Source organism: Ptychodera flava, chromosome 14 (assembly GCF_041260155.1).
Source record: "Ptychodera flava strain L36383 chromosome 14, AS_Pfla_20210202, whole genome shotgun sequence".
In the NCBI taxonomy this organism is placed as follows: domain Eukaryota; kingdom Metazoa; phylum Hemichordata; class Enteropneusta; family Ptychoderidae; genus Ptychodera; species Ptychodera flava.
Window position 1 is genome coordinate 16,454,600 of NC_091941.1, and position 18,736 is coordinate 16,473,335.

At 35.9% G+C, this 18,736-nt stretch overlaps 1 protein-coding gene across 1 annotated transcript in view; it reads left to right on the forward strand.

Annotated features, from left to right (window-relative positions):
• Positions 1 to 53: 53 nt before the first annotated feature.
• Positions 54 to 18,736, forward strand: part of LOC139149553 (disheveled-associated activator of morphogenesis 2-like) — a 62,363-nt gene continuing 43,680 nt past the window's right edge. Inside the window, exon 1 of the mRNA XM_070721369.1 lies at positions 54 to 357. The gene's annotated coding sequence lies outside the window, so the exon portion shown is untranslated. The remainder of the gene's footprint in view (positions 358 to 18,736) is intronic.

Sequence of the window (18,736 nt, forward strand, 5' to 3'; positions counted from 1 at the left end):
AATGCTAATACTTGAAAATATGCACATACGATGATGTCATCTTCTTGGAAGTCAAAAAGGCACTGACGTTCGTCGGGGGATTGCTTCCGTTTTATTTTCAAAATTACAGAGGATAGCTTCGTACAGTTTTCGTCATCTATACAAAGATATCTTCTAGAAATCCACTTCTCTCTGGTTTGATAAATTAGAATCACAATCGGTCACCTTCGTATATACTGACATTCCCGAAGTTTGCCGAGAGCAAGCGGAAACGGTCTGTTCAATCTTCCGGTTTATTATGCTTAGTGTGTGACGAGAAGACCAGTGTTAGGTGTCCCCTTCTTGTACTTCGACGTGTAAAAATGACCTAAAAATCGGGTAAGTAGTGGTCCACTTTGAAGGACGCTTCTCTACAGTTATTCGTAGATTGTTTAGAGCTTGTTCTTCATCATCATTGACAAAAAACCTCCGCCACGGTTTCACTGACGATCACTTCTTTTCTTGCGCTGAAGAGAAGTGACTGCAGCCAGGGTGTGCGGTGTTTTTTGCGAGTAGAACGCCGACCGTGTACATGTATGAGAATGTCTGCATGATGTCAGCCGTATCACTTTCACGTCGTTACGATCGTCACAACGAGATGTTCAACGGTCCTCGACAGTTTCCACTGGGTTCAGTAGTTGCGTATTGTCTCTTACAGATTTCCGTAATTCTAGTACAGGCGCTTGGTCGACTGTTTACCTTTCAATGAACATTTCAGTGCTGTGTGAGTATTTTGAGACATTTATGAGCCCCAACATGTTCGCAAAATAATTCCATCGCTCCTCTTTCACCTACTTCCTTACAATGTAATATCAGTCATATAGTGACACACTCTGTCGATCATGTTTCTCGTCAGGTAAGACGTCGAACACAGTGTTCCAAAAATTCACAATATTCGTGTCGCACAATGACAGCCCACCCCTCGCACACAAGATATGTTAGGAATGACCTATTCAATTTGAGGTATTGTTTTGAATGCATCCAAAATATTTAATAACATGTAAATTGTGGGCAGTAAATTGCTATTTTATTGCCATTCTAATAATGCACAAACGGAGAAGAAATCTTGCCTGTTGAAGTATTTTTTTGTCTTGACAATTTGTGTAAAATTAATCTAAAACTCTGGAAGTATACGAGTGTCGCGAATGTTGTAGTACATGTAATTATAACTCCTGTCTATTGACAGTACAAACATAAATCCCTTAAAATTATGCCACTCAGATCATGGAGAAACTTCCTATCTTGTTCTGTTGTACAATACTTATCCGTTTGATCATGCTTTAATGAAGCCATCAGATTTTCAGATTCACACTGTAGTACAAATATTGCAAGTCCTGAAGTGTTGCTCACATCCTGTCAGCCATTGACGTAAAGTTTGTGAAGTTTGAAATTATGATTCACTTTTTTTTCACTCCAATAACCATTCTTGAAATTTTTTTTTGAAATCATATGGTTTGTACCTTAAACCATAGATAGTGGGGAAATTATGCTTAATCTTATCATTAAGTGCAAGTTTCAATATTTCAGGAGAGTGTATCTATTCAGAAAGTCAACTATCTGGATACGTCTTCTTTGGGGCATTTTGGAAGGAAGACTGAGCTAGAAACTTTGTTTCTTACTGTTCTGTCAAGGACTTCCTTACTCATGGTTGTGTGTAGAACATGTATATCTGTCTATTTTTCTTTCGACAACAAATCTTGTGGATCATTCCACTTTATTTTTCCATTTCCTTCTCTCATCATATTTCAATCAAGTGAACAGTGATGGTTTATTCTGCTGCACCGCTGAAATCCTATCCTTAAGGAAGCCATCTAGTTGAGGAGCAAACAACAACAAACAGAGTATCTGATAGATGGGGGAAAGATATTGTTTTCAGGAAGCGCATTCCCAGGAAAGGCATAGTTGTTAGCCATCCTCTCATACAGAGCAGGGTGTTGCTTTGTACAAATGGATTTATGACTTCCCAAAGTGTTCAGAGTGGTCAGATAAGGAGTCAAGTTGGTTTGTTTTCATTCTTAATAATTTGATGGATCAATCTAATGTGTTTGTGAATATAAATTCTAACCCCTGTGGAAATCGCTTCATGTCCGGTCTATCCATTCTAACTAAAAGGACATGCAGGTGCATACAGTTGGAATAGTATTTTTCATCTGCCAGCAAAGTCAAAGGGCTCAGTGCTAGCTGATGGATGAATATTATCCCATGCTAGTTTTAAAGAGAAATGCTTTGATCTGTAAAAGAGACATGATTACTATTTCAGAACATTGATATTCGCAAATAAATCTGTAGTGATAACTTTATCAAACTCATCTTAGATACCAGGAGAGTTCAATGGAAAGATAAAGGGTACAACATGTACTTAACTCATTTTTCTAAGTAAATTCCTGTTCAGTGGCACCAAATATGGCCAGGCTCTAAAATTAGTTTGCACATGCAAATTTTATACCTATTTTTAGTTATTTCATTCATATTTCCCCTTTTCTCTTACAAAAATTCTTTGCAACCTTGCTGCTCTCAGCAGGTATTATGAGGTAGATAGGAAAATAAATACATTGTATGCTTTGTTTCCTGGCCAAATCTGTAAGGTCATCTAAAGGGACAATGTAATAAAAGACGATGCCAGTTGAAGAATCCAATTCAGAAATAACATCTTTTATTAAAACTTCTAAATATTGAATACTGTTATTGGAGCTGTTCACCCAACCTGGTTGCATAAAGTGCTGTTGTAAATTGTTAGGTGTACTACAACGTAGGTATTGCACAAACACACTGTACAACAAGTTTTTTTGTGGGTTCACTGACTTCAACAGAATCTTATTCAGGGTGTACATTAACCCTTGGTCCTGAATAAGAGTCAAGAGTGATGTCCCTTGGGTATGAAGTTTTGTCAGTCTGAGATAACCAGTCATACTTCTTGGCTGTAATTCCTATGGATCTTTGTTCTGTATTTCATAAAAAATCTTCACCATTGTAAGGTTATTTCCATTCTGAACGCTCGCATGTGTACGAATACATGTGTGTATGTACTAATAGTAAAATTTCTGTTTGAGGATAAAGAACATGCATCACACTGTCTTGATTTCCTGCCAAGAATGACATGAATGTTCTTGCAGAGCGTTCCCAAGTGATTTTTGGATTTTCATCTAACATGTAGTCGAGCATGATTATTTTTGATACATTTCATCGATCAACTTCATCCAAACACTTTTGTATCAACAACAGTTGAAAATTTATATTTGTTTTGACAAATGTTGATGCTGGGGGTATTTAAAATTCATAGGAATGCCATTCTCGGTTACAGTCACATACCAGCGTGTCTATTGCCAATGCATTTGATGAAGAAAAGACCGCTTTTCAAATTCAAAATCCCTTTGAATGCATTGTGGATAATTAGGTGATATTCTCGCAGTCTAACCGCAAGCACTGGTAGCTGGCATTTGATTGACTTTGAGATAAGTTGTCATTACACCACCATACCAGTACTACGCAGTAGCATATATAGCTACAGTGAGGCAGTATCGTGCATAACATATTCATTTTATGGAGTGTGTTTAATTTTAATGAGTCGTATTGCAGTGAAACTTGTATGAAATAATGTTCACGTCAAAGAGGTCAGCACAGCTGTAATAATAAAAGAATTTCATTGTCTTTGTTTAGGACACGGTATTCATAAAAAAGGTTGTTGTGTATTGTTAATAGAATAACTTTCTATTCTACAGTGACCGAATTACCTCTATCAATGTTTATGTAGGTAGTGTATTGATTGAGATATACAGTTTCCATTTCTATCTGCCCTGTGTGTTTTCTATTTACATGTGATCCATGGAATTTCGAGATGTCCTCCATAGTTGCAGCGAGATCCCGTGCAAGTGTTCACACCAGAACACCAGCCTTAGCTGATTTAATTTTCAGAATGACAAAGTGTTTGCATTTTTCCAAGTGAATTCATATTGTCCTGTAGTAATTTTCAATTGGAAAGCATTTTGTCAGAAAACAAAAGCAGTTTCCAGCGCTGGTGATGCTGCTGTACTGTAGCATTTTTTCTTGCAAAGTCTATTGGCCATAATTATTGATGCAGAAGAAATGGATTTTAGGTGTTATTAAGGAAATAAATATTGCAAAATTTGTATTGTAAGGCCAGCCTCTAGCATAGGCAATGTTCACAATTTGTTTGATTACAAGCGGGCATCCATTTTATTCACGAAATCATAATTCCAGCACCAGTGGCCAGGTAAAATTTGAGGTAGTGGAAATTCCACTTAATTTGGTGAAGTAATTTGGCTTTTATGTATGCATGTTGATGGATGGTGGTGATTGGTATTTTAAATATGCGAATTGATATTGTAAGTACCAAAATGAGTAGAGTGAATGCAAATTTTAGAAAGTGCAGATACTGTATGGTAGGTTGGAGAATGGTGAAAGCTGTGAGGAGATAGATTATATCATGTGTTTTTTAGGTGCACTGTACTGACATGAACTTTTTCTATTGAGTTAACCACTGATGAAGTCATGATGTCATGCCCTGCGCAGCAGTCTCTTCAGACAACATGTAATTATCCATGCTGTGGCAGTGCCCTGTCTGAATCTACTAATTGCCTTTGTTCTGGGGAGTGCGCTCAGAATTATAATTACATTTAGTCAGAGCTGTTCTTGCCGCTGAAAGAGAAATTGTGCATTTTTTGTTCACATGTATTACAGGTTATTTTAATTTTCTCATAGAGATAAACCAACCAATTCTCTTACTGAGCACGGAGCAATATTGTCATGAATATGCAGGATGGTCAAATTTTCATCACACCTGAGATGATTTTAATTTGAATCCAAAGGAAGCTTAACACGGTAGGTGGGCGATATACAATGACGTTTGTGGAGAATTGCCAAAAGCGTGCAATAAAACATGGAAATTATTAAAAAAAAAAGTGATGCAGTGGCTTTTACACTGTCTCCAGGCTGCTGTGAAAGTCCCAGTAGGGAATAATATTTCATTTGAATTTCATGCCCTTTGTTTGCATTTGTTGTGAAATCAAGGAATTGTAAAAGTTGTAGACAGTGAGTGTTATTAAAGGATGAACGTACAAAAAAAAAAGACAAAATCATGAATTACAATTCGTCATTCACAGTGATTTGTTGGAGTGTGTGTCTACTGCGTCAATTATTGCTGGAAAATTTTGAATCGGGAATTTGAAAGTAAGAAGTGCACCACAGTGCAAAAGCAGTGATATTTTGAAAGAAATCAATTTGAAAAGAACTGTCAGTTTTGAAATTGATAGCAATGAATGGAGATTCTGAGGGTAATGGAGGTCTTTAACATCTATTCTTGTCCTTTTATGGTTTCCCTTTGTCTGAGGAGGTTGACAATGACTATTTTAAAGTCAAGTCATAACCTTCAAATGCAAGAAAATCAATATTCTCAGTGTGTTTCTGTCAAAGCACTGTAGCCAGGAATTCCTTACCCACAAAAGATTTATTGCGCACACAGCCAGTACCACAACACATTAGAAATGCTAACTGGTCTGTGCATTTGAAATTAACTGAACATGTATCAATCTAGCATTATCACAGCTAGCTCATACTCTCTGAGGTGTGATCAATATCTGAAACACCATGGAGCTGTAAAAAATTGCCGTATTACCTTTGTCATGCAAATTATGACTGATGGCATTCAAATGTTTCCGAATATCGTAGACCATCTGCGTTAGAGGTGGAAAATGAGGGACAATGTGCAAAATTGAAATTCATCCTCTGTAGTTGCGCATCTGTGTTCCATAACCAGTATTTGATTCTGAACTCACCACTGACATTCACATGCCTATCAAACTGTACCAGGGTTTGATTTGCACAGTCCGCTGCACCAAATGATCCGTGCAGCATTAAGTGCACAAGTCTGGTAATATTTTGTTGATTCTACGTAAGAAACTACTCCAGAGCTTATGTCATTGTTTGTGTATAATTTGTGTTATGTAGGATGAAGTCTGTGAAACATATTATAGTGATGCATGAGGGGCGTGTCCGGAAATTTATTTTTACCCCAATATGTGTCCTATCAAGAATGTGTAGTACAGGATGAATTGTATTCAATTTTACAGCTACATGATGTATACAGATTGTTCAAAATATTTATATTGCCTGCCGATGACCTTTCATGTGATACATCAGTGACCTATGCGTTGCTGTTAGTGTTTTCTAAATCTGAGAGGTGGGGAGACCTATTTTGAAAGGAGTATACATGTTTTATGTACATGTTTATATCCCAACTTTCATCTACGACTCAATCTGAGGGGTTGGGAGACCTATTTTGAAAGGAGGGTGCATGTTAAATGTATTATATGTACAGTGTACATGTATTGTACATGGTCATGTATATGTATATATCGACATATTCATCCACAACTTAACTCAATTTCCTCTCTGACTAAACCTAACAGCAATATTCTTTTTTCGGCCTGTATTTGTCAGAACTGTCATGTTCAAGAAATGTTGAAGTGTTGGTGCACTTACATGTAAGTGCATTAAAACTTGATCATTTATCAGTATCAAAATATCTATTGCTTTGTGAAATTGTGTTGTACATCAATATATTGGTCATAAATTTTCATATTTGTCATTGAGGTGAAGTTGAAGGTTTTTGAAGAAGGACTTCAGGAAGCTCTGACAGTGGGTGGCCAACAGTTCTAATGGGAAAACCTTCTGGGACATCCCCCTCAGGAAATGGTTTACCCCTAAATCAGCTGAAAAACAAATGTTCCAGTATAAAGCAGTGTTTTGGCAGATGGGCTTATGATGCAGACACCAGCAAACTTCCTCTTAACTGTATATACTGGAAGTGGATTTCACCGTTAAATCACTGATGTGAAATATTGCAGTGTTTGTGACTTTCTCTTCATGAGCTCTAGAAGAAAAAAGAGCATGTCTGGGCATAGGTCAGTAGTCCTTTGGGACCAAACATTTCATACAGGTCTATTTCAATAGCTCTCTTTATGCCAAGTATCTTTTTTTTGGCAAACAGAAACTTCATTGTTTTGTTATATTTTCATCATGTTCACTCTGCAGTGTTTCCATTGATAAGTTATGCATGGTACTGCTACATGTATGTTACTGTGTCATGTAACTGATCCGTAAAGGCAGATTTAACTGATCAGCTTTTATCTCACAATGGTCTCTAAAAATTCACATGCCATTCACAGAGATTAATGTTGTGTATTGCATGAAAGGATGCTGACTGGATGATATCATTATGTAAATAAATATAAACAAACTGACAATGTCAACAAACAAAAATGTTATGGTAATACTGAAAATTATGTGCAATACATGACAAGGAAAACATCAAGCTATGTTTTACAGTGGGGTGGCTGCTTGGTGTGCAGGATATTCTTAGCCGCCAATAGATTGTCGCTGGGCTTGATATGATGTAGATGTCTTGAATTTTTACAAGAAACCAGGATTTATGCGTGTAAATCCACACAAGTGAAACAAATCTCATCTCATAACATTTTCATATTAACATAATTGTCAAATATGCTGCAGTCTGACTGGCCCACTGTGAGACACATCTATCCATTGTGAGTGTTGTACACCAGTATTTCCAAAGTGATAGTTTGGTCAAATTTTGGTCAGAATTTTTATGTGCTCTGTCATTTTTTTTTGTGAATTCAATTCAAGTTCACAGTCCCTTTTCCTTGAACTTTTTTAGATGACACATTAGCCAGAGAATAAGCGGCAAATCAGTGGAATGAATTTTTCAAGCCCTGCATTAATTATTTAGTGCTTTCCAGTGACACTCTACCTGAGGCAATGCAGACAGGTATTTTTATGTCCCTGTTGGGAATTTAATTTCTTCAGAGTGATAACAGATCTTAATGTACACATCTTGTCTACTGCATAAAGTGATTTTGTCAATGCCTTGCTAAATGTACACATACAGTGTATGTGCATTGACATATGCCTCTACTTGTAGCTTCACAATGTACCCTGTTCACACAGACACAGTTGCATCGTAGCTACACCGACGTAACTTTTTTGTCGGTGTTACATATATAAAAGCAGTCTGAAGGGTCAGCGTTGGCCTAGGTCCGGCCAGTTTTGTCCCGATAGGATACAAAATCCAAGTTTGCCCAGATTTCTGTGTGAGGGCATATACTAGTTGGCCAAGATTTCCATATGTGGACACATAATGCCAACCCTGTTCCCAGATGATCGCAAAATTTGATCATACTTCTTTTTAGGGGTCTACATATATTAACTTTATAATTTGATTGTCAAGTTTACATTTAACAAGTTTCCAATCCAGCCCTTATCATCCCATGTACAGTCAGTGCGACATTTTCTCACCAAGTTTCACTCCACAAACGAAGCCATGTTACCCTACTCATAGTGCTGCTACAACTGAGAGACACACATGTACAACATTATTGAAAATGCCACGTACAGATTATTTTCCCAACCCGATATATCTAGTTCTGGTACTTAATTCAGTAAAGTTGTCTCTGATGGTTAAAATAGTCAGTGGCGGTTATATTAGTCCATCTTTTGTATAGAATGTGTGTGTCAAAAGCAAACCCGCCATTTTGAACTTTGAAAGGTCAGAGGTCACAAAGCTCAAGTTATGCTGGGCTATTTTTTTATTGCGATCATGTCTGAACAGAAACTAAATTTAAACCTGGGGCCAGAGCTACGTCAGACCCAGTTTAGTCTTGGTCAATTTGCGTATGTGAACCTGGTTATTGAGTTTACTTGTGGTTCTGAATTGTTTTGAAATTCAAAATGAGTATCCTTTGCATCTTGAAATGTAACAACACATGTATACAAGTGTACATGTACATGCCAAATGTCAATTACTATCAAGTTGCACAAACTGAAAATGAATGTACATCTGTACGCTTGTTGATGTTGCTATGTAGGATGTTTTGTTCAGGTAACCCTAATTAGAAGATAGTGGAGACGGCAAAGAAATTTCGCTCTCACATTTCTCTTTTCCTTGAAATCCAGTCGATGGATTTAACCCTTTTCCTGCCAAGTCCATATTTCACCATCAGGTCAAGATGGTTAAAATTAATGAAACACAACATATTCCATATGGTGTACTTTAACATTATACTGTAGATTTGAAAGTTGTTAAAAACATAAATACTGTAAACTTGATTTTTTTAGACTAAAGATGCTATAACAGACCAAGTGGGTGAAAATACGTCATGTTTTGGCTCAATACCTATGGGGTGAGAACACCGCCAAAATTATCTTGAAAACTTTATTTAAACTTATCTGATTATTATTATTCCATTGTTTGGTGATTTAATGATAATTATATCAGTATTTGGCCATTATTTTGCAATTATTTGATCATTATATGGATATTATTTTTGACATGATTATGAACTTATTTGGTAATTCGGTTGTTTTGACATTATTCAGCATTGATGTCTTGATTTTGAACTTATTTCATCATTATTATGCCATTATTTGGTGATTTGGTCATTTTTATGTCATTATTTGGTCTTTCTTATGCAATTATTTGGTCATGATTACGACATTGTCTTGATATTATCTTGATATTGTCTTGACATTATTATGTTAATTCGGTTCTTTTGCCATTATTCGGCATTGATGTCTTGATTTAGAACTTATCTTATCATTATTATTCCATTATTTGGTGATTTGGTCATTTTTATGTCATTATTTGGTCTTTCTTATGCAATTATTTGGCCATGATTACGACATTGTCTTGACATTCTCTTGATATTGTCTCGACATTATTATGTTAATTCGGTTCTTTTGCCATTATTCGGCATTGATGTCTTGATTTAGAACTTATCTTATAATTATTATTACATTATTTGGTGATTTGGTCATTTTTATGTCATTATTTGGTCTTTCTTATGCAATTATTTGGCCATGATTACGACATTGTCTTGACATTCTTTGATATTGTCTCGACATTATTATGTTATTAATTCAGTTCTTTTGCCATTATTCGGCATTGATGTCTTGATTTAGAACTTATCTTATAATTATTATTACATTATTTGGTGATTTGGTCATTTTTATGTCATTATTTGGTCTTTCTTATGCAATTATTTGGCCATGATTACGACATTGTCTTGACATTCTCTTGATATTGTCTCGACATTATTATGTTAATTCGGTTCTTTTGCCATTATTCGGCATTGATGTCTTGATTTAGAACTTATCTTATAATTATTATTACATTATTTGGTGATTTGGTCATTTTTATGTCATTATTTGGTCTTTCTTATGCAATTATTTGGCCATGATTACGACATTGTCTTGACATTCTCTTGATATTGTCTTGACATTATTATGTTAATTCGGTTCTTTTGCCATTATTCGGCATTGATGTCTTGATTTAGAACTTATCTTATAATTATTATTACATTATTTGGTGATTTGGTCATTTTTATGTCATTATTTGGTCTTTCTTATGCAATTATTTGGTCATGATTACGACATTGTCTTGACATTCTCTTGATATTGTCTCGACATTATTATGTTAATTCGGTTCTTTTGCCATTATTCGGCATTGATGTCTTGATTTAGAACTTATCTTATCATTATTATTCCATTATTTGGTGATTTGGTCATTTTTATGTCATTATTTGGTCTTTCTTATGCGATTATTTGGTCATGATTACGACATTGTCTTGACATTCTCTTGGCTTTCAATTATCTGACCTCCTTTATTATCTGAACTCATTATTTGACCTGCATTTGAACCCTACCCAGAAATCATTGCACATTCACAATGGTGCAGTTGATACGGTCTGTTCCCTCGCATAGGGATAGAAAAGCGGGCTTTGCGTAAGTTTTAAAGCGCAGCTCAGCACATCACGTATCTAGAATAGTTGGGCGTGCTCGAAAACTGAGATCGACCACAATTTTGGATAAAAATCGATTGTTTTCGGCGGCGGAACTGGGCTGTGTTGGGTAGCCGATGGTGGCCTGTAGTATTAGCTATTACACCTAGCCTAGCCCTGCGTACGATGCTGTGTGTTCCTCTACAGCTTATCGCCCCGCTAACCACGTTATGACTTTTCAAGTATTTTGATTCATTGCGGTTTCATACCAACAAAGCAATAAAAAGTCGTTAGGTTAGCGACCGTCCCCCTATGAGTTTACAATAAAAAAAAACCCATGCTCGAGAATAGTTCCCGACCAACCAAAAATATTATGTGGCATACCTACGATAAACATCTTCGTTGAACGAATATTTCCTTGATACTTATTAGTACCGGCTTTTCAGTCTGTAGCTTACAGGTGCAACTCTAACTGGCCGTAAAATAAGATAAAAGATAAAAGTATTGCTTTCTCATTTTTTCATAATTCCCATCTGGACTCATCTGGATAAGAAAGCTTCAATAATGGCACGAGTATGTTGAGATGATTTTGATTCCAATAGTACAATCAAATGCAGTGTGGTCTATATTTGGCAAATAAATACGACAATGTAATCGCTTTGTCAAGGTCAAACATATTTAAGGCTGCGTTCAAAAAAAATGGTGAGGGGGCTGGAGGAATCGCGATTGAAATCTTATTTTTTTTCAGATCCCTCCCCCCCCTCAATACCCTCAAAAATTTTCAAGTCCCCCCCTTAATACATTCAAAAATTTTCAAGTCCCCCCCCCAAAAAAAAAATTACAATATAGCCGCATATTTATTAGGAATGCACACAGAGTAAAAAAACATGTAATGTGTCGTTCTGCACGCAAATCTTTAACACTACCTCTTATCAGCAGGTTGTGGAGCCATATACCTAGGGCAAGTTCTAAAATTGATTCATTTTTAAATGCATCAGTGAACTTTTTGGATTTCTCAGTCTAAGCCGACTTGAGTTTATCCAACTCTGGCCAGTTCAATGGCACCAGCTGAAGAGCACACAAAATGACAATCATGAGAGAGTATGAAAATTGTGTATCCCTAGCTACGTTTAACCAAATTGTGAAAAAAATGAGCACAGTGACCTACCGAATTTTTTTTTTCAAAAGTACAAGACATGTACAACTTAGATGCCACTTATAAAATGTTTTACAAAATTGACAATACTGGAAGGTTAAAATATTCCATGAAATTAATGTTTTAATCTCAGAAATTTTGGGTCTAATAATGGAAAATTTAATAACAAATAAAAGTTTCCATTTAGTCACACATTTTTCCATTTAAATTAGAGTCTTTACTGTTCAGAGTTTAACTTTGTGTTATTGGTACAATGAGATGTGAAAATTTAATTTACTGCATGAACTTGAAATGAATGGTTTTATATATTGATTTTAAGTGATTTTAGAAAAACTGACTTTTCATCGTACACTTGCATAAGGAGCGTTCAGTTATTATGGCCGGGGTTGGGCCGGCAAAATCCAGGGGGGGGGGGGGGGGGGGTCACCTCAAATTTGAAAACTGCAAAGGGGGGGTCATGTATTTTTCAAACAGCTCAGAGGGGGGGGGGTCACTTAATTTTCATAAGTATCCGTCCCGTCAAAAAGCAGTTTCAGTGTTCAGAAATATTCTGGGAGATAAAAATGATTCGTTGCATGATTTCATTCCCTGAAGTTATTCACTAGTAATCTGAACAAAAGTATAATTATCTGTCACATGAACATCTTGACTTGACAACTCTGAGGCTTGTCTTATTGTAAATCAAGCTCACTGCACTAAGGGCGATGAACAATTCCTATTACTTACATATTAGAGATATAGCAAGTTTTGTCAGGGAAATTATTAACAGTTACCTGTACTGAGACTACTAGTACCATGAAAAGTTAAATAATACTTTTAGGTGAAATTCCAATATCACAATTGTTGTCCACATCTGAACTTTTAAATACCCTATTTGAATCAAGTACATTTGTATCAATTATCAAACACCTATAAAAGCACAAATTAATTTAGTTTAGCATTTCAAAAAAATTATTCTTAGTTTTCTCATAGACTCCAATGTATAGTGAATCAACATTTCGGTGAAATTCCAAAATCCAATTTCTTGCACACATATCAGCCTTTACCCATCCTAGGCTAACTAAGTACTTTAAAATGAATTATCAAATGTCTATAAATACATAGATTTTGATAGTTTTGTATTGGAAAAAAATTATTCATTTTCCTCATAGACTCCCATGTACAGTGAATCTACATTTTGGTATAATTCCAAATCCAATTTCTGGGGAACACATCCATTTGTTACCACCCTAATCTAATCAAGTACATTGATATCAATAATCGAGAGTACATAAATACATGGGTTTACCTATTTTTGTATTGGAAAAAATTATTCATACTTTCCTCATAGACTCCCATGTAAAGTGGATGAACATTTTTAGTGAAGTTCCATAATCAGATTTCTTGTACACATAATATGCACCTTTGACCATAATATTCTAATCAAGTAAAATAATGTTAATTATTGAACATCTGTATATGCACAAGTGTACCAAGTTTTTCATTGGAAAAAAAATTATTCACAATTTTATCATTGACTCCCATGTATAGTGGATGAACATTTTTGGTGAAATTCTAAGGTCAAACTTTTTGTCCGCATGCCAGTTGTAACAACCCTATTTCATTTAAGTACATTTATGTAAATTATCAAATATCTATAAATGCACAGATATAGTTTTGCATTGAAAAAGTATTACATAGATTTCTCATACATGTATGAGAAAACATATGTATACCATGTATGGTGAATCAACATTATCAACAGCTGATTTTTAATTAAATCCAAATACCAAAATTTTGTACACACACGCTTGCGCAAAATATCGCGATCCACCAGTAATTTCTGTCCAACCCCTTCGAGGGGTAATTTCAAAATTATAGTCAGAAGGGGAAATCTGATCATTAACACCTTTTGAGTTTTGTAAAGAAGGTCATTTGAAAAAATCTAAGCTCTTTTTGGGGGATTCCATTGCTCCATACCGCCGAGGTGTTTGAGTGTGCAGCTTTACTCAAGCAATGTGTGTGTGTGTGTGGGGGAGGGGGGGGGTCATGAATTTTTGTCATCTTGAAAGGGGGGGGGTCATCAATTTTTTGGTACAATGGGTAGGGGGGGTTCACTTATTTTGACTGATGCGCAGGAAATTTGCCGGCCCACCCCCGGCCATAATAACTGAACGCTCCCTAAGATCAAGTATGGTGACCCCATCTTTTTTCTCTAATATTTGATTGTTCTCATATGCCAGGATTCAAAAATCCATGGTAACTGTTAGTCCCCTAGTCTTCTATGTGTTGCGATTTTTTTAAGACAGCGCGGCGATTGTCGTTTTCGTCCACGGTATCGAGACCTTTACTGATCTCTGTGTGGCAGGCTGGGTGTAACCTAGCCGTGCGTACGTACAGGTCTTGTGTGTTTCCGGTGTTATACAGCCTCCCACCATATAACATAGTAGGCCCACGTAACGTTTCGTAGATCGTCGTCGGATGGGAAGTGACTGACACTGTGAGGCCGAAGACCGAACCTCGGTCTTAGTCACTTAGCATCCGACGACAATCTACGAAACGTGCCGTTGGCCTGTACCATATAACGCCGAGAACACACGGTACACAGACCTGTACGCTCGGCTAGGTGTAATAGCTAATACTACAGGCCACCAAAGGCTACCCAACACAGCCCAGTTCCGCCGCCAAAATAATCGATTTTTAATCCAAAATTGTGGTCGATCTCAGTTTTCGAGCACGCCCAACTATTCTAGATACGTGATGTGCTGAGCTGCGCTTTAAAACTTACGCAAAGCCCGTTTTTCTATCTCTATGCGAGGGAACAGACCGTATCATCTGCACCATTGTGAATGTGCAATGATTTCTGGGTAGGGTTCAAATGCAGGTCAAATAATGAGTTCAGATAATAAAGGAGGTCAGATAATTGAAGCCAAGAGAATGTCAAGACAATGTCGTAATCATGACCAAATAATCGCATAAGAAAGACCAAATAATGACATAAAAATGACCAAATCACCAAATAATGGAATAATAATGATAAGATAAGTTCTAAATCAAGACAACAATGCCGAATAATGGCAAAAGAACCGAATTAACATAATAATGTCAAGACAATATCAAGAGAATGTCAAGACAATGTCGTAATCATGACCAAATAATCGCATAAGAAAGACCAAATAATGACATAAAAATGACCAAATCACCAAATAATGGAATAATAATGATAAGATAAGTTCTAAATCAAGACATCAATGCCGAATAATGGCAAAAGAACCGAATTAACATAATAATGTCAAGACAATATCAAGAGAATGTCAAGACAATGTCGTAATCATGACCAAATAATTGCATAAGAAAGACCAAATAATGACATAAAATGACCAAATCACCAAATAATGGAATAATAATGATAAGATAAGTTCTAAATCAAGACATCAATGCCGAATAATGGCAAAAGAACCGAATTAACATAATAATGTCAAGACAATATCAAGAGAATGTCAAGACATGTCGTAATCATGACCAATAATTGCATAAGAAAGACCAAATAATGACATAAAAATTACCAAATCACCAAATAATGGAATAATAATGATAAGATAAGTTCTAAATCAAGACATCAATGCCGAATAATTGCAAAAGCACCGAATTAACATAATAATGTCAAGACAATATCAAGATAATATCAAGACAATGTCGTAATCATGACCAAATAATCGCATAATAAAGACCAAATAATGACATAAAAATGACCAAATAATGGCATAATAATGATGAAATAAGTTCCAAATCAAGACATCAATGCTGAATAATGTCAAAACAACCGAATTACCAAATAAGTTCATAATCATGTCAAAATAATATCCATATAATGATCAAATAATTGCAAAAGAATGGCCAAATACTGATATAATTATCATTAAATCACCAAACAATGGAATAATAATAATCAGATAAGTTTAAATAAAGTTTTCAAGATAATTTTGGCGGTGTTCTCACCCCATAAATACCGCCTTTTACTGACTTGGCTGATATTGTCTGGCAGGAAAAAGTTTCAGTTTCTGTATTTTTGTTTTGTTTTGTTGGCAGCTCTTTTCTGCCTCCTGCTGCTTTTAGGACCCAAGGTTATGGTACTGCATTTACCAGAATTGATATTTTTGTCTGCATTTTTGGCATTGCACAGCCATCTATTGCAATAAAACATTCAATGTGTTTATTTTTGCCTGGCCTTCTGTTCAATACAGTATGGTATGCAAACAAGTATGCAACATGTTCATGTAACAAATGCAAGCATACTGTGTGTATTTTTGTCAATTTTTTTTTGAGTTTTCTTTCTCAGATATCATTTTTTCTAATAATATATAATCCAATTACTACTTACAAGTTACAGTAACATTGATGTAATCCATTTGCAGTATTGAATTTTTTTCACCATAGATATATTGAGCAACAGAACTAAAGTCTGTGAAGGTGGCACTTTGATGTGTCAGTAAACACTTTGTAAAAGGTACTGTAGGAAGTGATTAGCTAATCTGTTTGGTACATCGGTCAATGCAATGCACATTGTCAAGTCAAAGGTGTGGTTGATACAACCAGCAGACAGGTCGGTCGTGCCAGGTTCTGCAAATTCTGCTACATGTAGGTCTCTAGGTCTTTTTTTTTAGGGAGAAGAGAGTACATAAGTTACCACAGGCTGTCTTGTACCACAGCAACTCACTCAAGAGCAAGTGTTCAGTTTCATGACCGTTTAACCTATGAGCAATGTTGTAGAATTCGACTTTGCCTAGACCCTATACTTCGCGTCAGAGGCACGGAGGCCGTAAGCAAAGTATAGGGTACTAGGCAAAGTTCGACTAGGCTACTCAGTTTTTGACTTGAGAGCTAGTTTCACGTTAAGTCCAGTAAATGAATCTGACCATAGCCACCGTATGTTATTGATGGCACAGTTAACATGCATTTGGGGTTGCAGACCCCAAAATTAACCTTCTACATTCTGGACTATGATAAATCCACAATGGTCTTGTCTGTAATTACTTTTTATCACAACTGGAAGTTGTGATATAGAGGTGGTTTCAACCGGTGTTTGATGTCGTCCATTTCCGTAAACGAAAAAAGTCAAAAACTGCTGAACAGACTGCGTTGATATTTGATACCGATACATAGACTGGTTCCAAGGTTCCAATTCCGAAAAATGGAGCCAAACGGAGCGCCGGTTAGATAGTTTTGGGAAATTTCTAACCCCCCTTTTTATCTAATTGATTTTAGGGGTCTTTCATATATGTAGTTTTGGAATGTACACCAATCCTGCATTGTGGACTGTTTTATGAGTTGTTGAACAGAAATGAGGTTTTGATGAATGTTAGAAATATGCAGGATGGCTGATTCGAAGTATAAGAGATTTCTATGGTCTTTTGGGCATCAAAAGCATTAAAAAAAACATATTTCATAGTTTAGATTCTCACTTTTGAGATGACCCTAGGCATTTGTTAAGTAAACATCCTTGAGTCAATATACAGACTTTGACATTCCAGAGATTAAGTATCCACAACCTCACATGTTACAGTCTTTCACTACAGTAGTATGGCCCAAACCCATTGTTATCAATGGAGAGTGTGGACCTGTCTACGGGAAATTTGGGTGAACAGGTTAGACAATGACGTTACAAGTTGTAGGTTAGTTATCAAGGTAGCACTAGCATAGAGTCCTGAGCATCTGTCCATGTGTTCTCACAGCAAATTACAGGGAAAAAAATTATTTGAGAAGTTCTCTCCTTTAAATAGAAGTATATTACAATTTAAACCTGTCATGGATAGATTGCTCTCAAATGATCTGAAACACAGTAATTGCCCATTAGCAACAAATCTATAGCAAGATTTATGTAAAGTTCATGAACTTACACAAGGTATTAGACAAAAGATGACCATGACTTTGCTACTTTTCAACATTTATTTCAATCAGATTTCCCCAGCTTAGTGTATAATTTTGTAATCTTAATTACTGTCAACTTAGCTTTACTAACTTATTCATGCCTCATATTCTTACACTACTGTTATACCTTATAACCACAAAATTTCAAGAGATGCATATATGATTGTCACTTAACAAACAATTTACAAATATGTCTTCTGTTTTTTCTCCATATACATATACATGTCTCTTTTCTCATAAAAATGAGCTTAAAATCGCAATGTGAAAAATAGTCTTTCAGCTATATGTTGCTCATTGACTTGTGGTCTGTCTAATTCACAGTGAGTGTGGTTGTTGATAAATGCCGATAATACTAGGCGGTCATTATGTCCAAGCGCCATTGGTGGTATTTTTTAACATAATGACCATAGGTCATTATCACATCTGGAAGTTGTGATATAGGGTTAGCTTCAACGGTGGTGGACAGTGTCCATTTCCGTAAACGACAAAAAGTCAAAAACCGCTGAACAGACTGCATTGATATGTGGTAGAGATATTCAGACTAATTCCAAGGTTCCGATTCCGAAAAATGGAGCCAAACGGAGCAGCGGTTAGATAGTTTTGGGAATATTCTAACCCCCCTTTAACTAATTGATTTTAGGGGTCTTTCATATATGTAGTTTTGGAATGTACACCAATCCTGCATTGTGGACTATTTAATGAGTTATGGAACAGAAATGAGATTTTGATGAATGTTACAAATATGCAGGATGGCTGATTCAAAGTATCAGAGATTTTCATGCGCTTTTGGTAATAAATTGATAAAAAACAACATATTTAATGTTTTAGATTTCTCACATTTGTT